The 4104-nt window shown below is 43.4% G+C and overlaps 1 pseudogene; it reads left to right on the forward strand.

Annotated features, from left to right (window-relative positions):
* Positions 1–1061: 1061 nt before the first annotated feature.
* Positions 1062–2457, forward strand: LOC129531471 (large ribosomal subunit protein eL42-like; annotated as a pseudogene).
* Positions 2458–4104: the final 1647 nt, after the last annotated feature.

Here is a 4104-nt window from a genome sequence, read left to right on the forward strand (position 1 = left end):
CTTTAGCTTCTTGGACATTGACTCTGAAAAGTGGCTTCTATAAATACACAAAATTAGCAAGGACTGAGGTCATTTAGGGACAGAGGCTGTCTGTCCTAGCTTTACGCTGGTGTACTAGTCCATTTTGCATTGCATTTACCAAGGCTGGGTAATTTATAAAGAAAAGAGGTTTATTTAGCTCATGGTTCTGCAGGCTGTACATGAAGCATGGTGCCAGCATCTGCTTCTGGTGAGGCCTCAGGAAGCTTGCATCATGGTGGAAGGCAAAGGGGAGCAGGCGTGTTACATGGTGAGAGGGAGCAAGAGAGGTGCCAGGCTCTTTTAAGCCAGTTTTCACGTGAATGAATAAAGCAAGACTTCACTCATTATCACAGGGAGGACACCAAGCCTTTCATGAGGGACACACCCCCATGATCCAAACACCTCCCACCAGGCCCCACCTCCAACACTGGGGATTGCATTTCAACATGAGATTGGGAGGAGACAAATATCCAATCCATATGAACTGGTAACAGCCGGGAAGCTTAAAAAAATATACCAATGCCCAGTACCACCCCAGAGATTCTAATATTCTTGGTCTCAGGTGGGATCTGATCATCAGTATTTTCTTAAACTCCCCCACCCCCAACATTCCGTCCAGGATTGAGAAGTATTAAATTTATGTATCTTCTTCCAACAGCACTTTGCTGTTAAAAGATAAAGCACAATTGATCCTTGAACAACACAGGTTTGAACTGCGGGTGTCTTCTTGTACACAGATTTTCCTCCACCTCAGCCACCCCTAACACAGCAAAACCAAGCCCTCCTCTTCCTCCTTCTCTCTGCCTGCAACAAGGAGGAAGACCTTTGTGATAATCCACTTCTACTTAATAAATACATTTTATTTTCCTTAAGTTTGCTTAATAACACTTTTTCTCTAGCGTACCTCATTGTGAGAATACACTATACAGTACATATAATATACAAAATAAATTTTAATCAATTATTTAGGTTCTCAGTAAGGCTTCCACGTTAACAGTAGGCTACTATTAATTAAGTTTTCGGGGAGCCAAGAGTTTGACATGGATTTTCAACTGCATGAGGGCATTATTCAAAGGTGAACTATAATTTAAAGAGTGCTGCTAATAAAAGCATTCATAAGCACGTGACAATAAATGATTTCTTCTTTTCTGAGGAATAATTTAGGATTGAAAAAAAAGACCCTACCTTACACTTGAGCATAATCAGGATTCATAGCTTCATTCTGTTAGAAAGAGAAACAAAGAAAATGATCAGAGAATGCCAAGAAAGATTTGTTTGCAAAGATGTTATTTATAACATCAAAAATTTTGAGGTAACATTATCATCTGTTGTTTTCGATTCCTCGAAACCTGGAACAAATTGAAGTTGGTCAAGAAACGAAAACAAACCACAAGAATACAAGCAGGTAAAATATGTTAAACTGATAGTAAATTTTTAGACCTGGGCATGAGGATAGTTCTCTACCTCTCTGTATAAATTGAGTCCTTCTGTTTGCAAATAAAGGTAGCTGGGTTAATTCAGCGAATGAGGGCTTTTTGAAAGTGTACAGAGCGTAATGAACAGGAAACAACCTCAAGTGCACTACAAGCCAGATCTCAGGGAGGCTGAATCACCAGCTGGAAAATATGTTATTGTTTAGGAACAACACAGCTGGAGTGACATGGGTGTTTAGCCATCCCCTTAGCAACAGATGCTGAAGTTCCTTCTGACAAACTGCATCATTATGGCGACTGAGCCACTCTTATCCTCTGGCTACGCAGCTCCTACTACTCCTGACTTTCTGAGCCTTTCCAGGGCCGACAGCCTGGAAGGACTCTAATTTGTTCTGTTTTTGTAATTCATTACATCAACAAATATTAATTAAACATCAATCAGTACCCAGATTTTTTTAGGCATCCCATCAGGCCTGGTGGGAGGTGTTTGGATCATGGGGGCAGGTCCCTCAAGATACAGTATTAAGCAAAATGCGCAAAGTTCCTGTGCTCATGGTGATTACATTCTAGTAGAGGAAGACAACAAAATTACACAGACACATCAGGTGACAGGCTCCAGCAGGGCAAGGCAGAGAGGGCAGATGCCAGACTTCCATTTTCATCATGTAGACACCTTCGCTGCAAGATGTCAAAGTACCTGGAAACTGAAGAACTTTCTATAAGAAGTGTGGCACACATCAGCCTCACAGAGCCACCCGGTATAAGAAGGGCAAGGATTCCCTGAGTGCCCAGAGAAAGAGTGCTGTGATGGGAAACAGAGTGGCAATGGTGGGCAAACAAAGCCAGTTTTCCAGAGGAAGGCTAACATCACCAAGAGCTTTGTGCCAAAGCTGGAACATGTCGCACCCAACTGCAGATCAAGAGGATGCTGGCTATTCAGAGATACGAGCACTTTGAGCTGGGAGGAGATAAGAGGAGAAAGGGCCAAGTGATCCAGTTCTAAACTTCAGGACTTTTTTGTTCTTTTAATTTTGAGGAAGTGACGTGTGGGGAAATACAAAGATAATCTTACTAAAGGTCACATGGTGCTACATGCAGAGAAGAAGGATAAAGTGTCAGAAAGGGAGAGAGTGAGAGGAGGTGCCATGTTTCACGGAGTGTAAGGGAGGACTTCTCTGAAGCTAAACTTCAAAGCGAGATCTGAAGACAGCAAGGAGACATCTGGTGAGCACCTTCCAAGCAATGGGAAGAGTAAATGCTAAGCCCTAGGTTCGGGGAGGCAGGGAAGGGTGCTTGCTGTATTTGAGGGAGAGCAAAGAGGCCAGTGTGGCTGGAACACAGTGAAGGGGAGAGGGAGAGGTGGAGAGATGAGACTGAGGCTCTAGAACTCATAGGAGGCCAACACCGCAGGAGTTCTTCTGGGCTCCTGTAGGGGATTTGTTTCTCTCTCCCCTACGAGGAGCTGGAAGCCCCTGGAGGGTTTACAGCAGAGGAGTGATGTGATCTACTCTTTTTCTATTAGGATAATTCTTTTGAGCAGTTTTAGGTTTATAGAAAAATTGGTGGAAAGGCACAGAAATTTCCTACACACCAACTCTCCTCAGGTCCCCCTGCTATTTACATCTTATATTAGTGTGGTACATTTCTTACCATTGATGAACCAATACTGATACATTATTATCTACTCAAATCCATTCTTCATAGTAGGGGTCACTATTTGAGTTGCATATATCCTGTGAGTTGTGGCAAATGTATAGCATGATCTACTTTTATGTTAGGAAGGATCACTCTTGCTGCTGTGATGAAAGGATGGGGATGAGGATGGAGCAAGGAGAGGGTGCAGAGGCTGCTGCAGGTCTCTGGGTGTGACGTGGGTGATTTGGGACCGAGTGGTGGTTATGGGGGTGGAATAAGGCAGTCAGGTAGAGCCGACAGGAATTGCTGATTGATTACATGGAGGGGGCAGGTAGGGAGCAGGGACAGAATTAAGGATGATGGCAAGGTTTTCGGCTGGAGTAACTAAACTAAAGTTGCTAGGATAGTGAAATATTGGAGAGGAGGGGTGGGAAAAGTCAGAAATTTGGTTTTGGATGTATTTCAGTTGAGATGCCATCCAAGTAGACATTTTGGACGGGAATCTAATATACACATGGTGTTCAGGGGAAAGGTCTGGACTGAAGTATATGTTGGGGATTATCAGCATATTCATTGTTGAATATGCACTGGATGGGTTAAACTAAGAGTGAGTATGGATGGTGAAGAGAAAGATCTGAGGCCTGAACCCTGGGATCCTCCAACATCCAATAAATAAATAAATAAATAAAGACATTTTGTTTGGATGTTGGAGGATCCCAGGGTTCAATCAAGAAATTCAAGAAAATGAAGTGAATCCTGCAAAGGAGGCCAAGAACCAGCCCATGAAGTTGAGAACCAAGAGACGGTGGTCTTGGACATCAAAAGAAGAGAGGCCACAGAGAAGAGGGAGTGATCTGACCACTGCATCGAATGCTGCTGGGAGGTGGAGGAGGATGAGCACTGAGAAGTGACTGCCATGCATCAGTGTGCAGCATGATAACCATTGGTGGCTCTGACGGGAGTGGAGTGATGGGGCAGAAACCTAACTGAATGAGTTTAAGAAATAAGGTAAGGA

The sequence above is a fragment of the Gorilla gorilla genome, chromosome 12, assembly GCF_029281585.2.
Source record: "Gorilla gorilla gorilla isolate KB3781 chromosome 12, NHGRI_mGorGor1-v2.1_pri, whole genome shotgun sequence".
In the NCBI taxonomy this organism is placed as follows: Eukaryota; Metazoa; Chordata; class Mammalia; order Primates; family Hominidae; genus Gorilla; species Gorilla gorilla.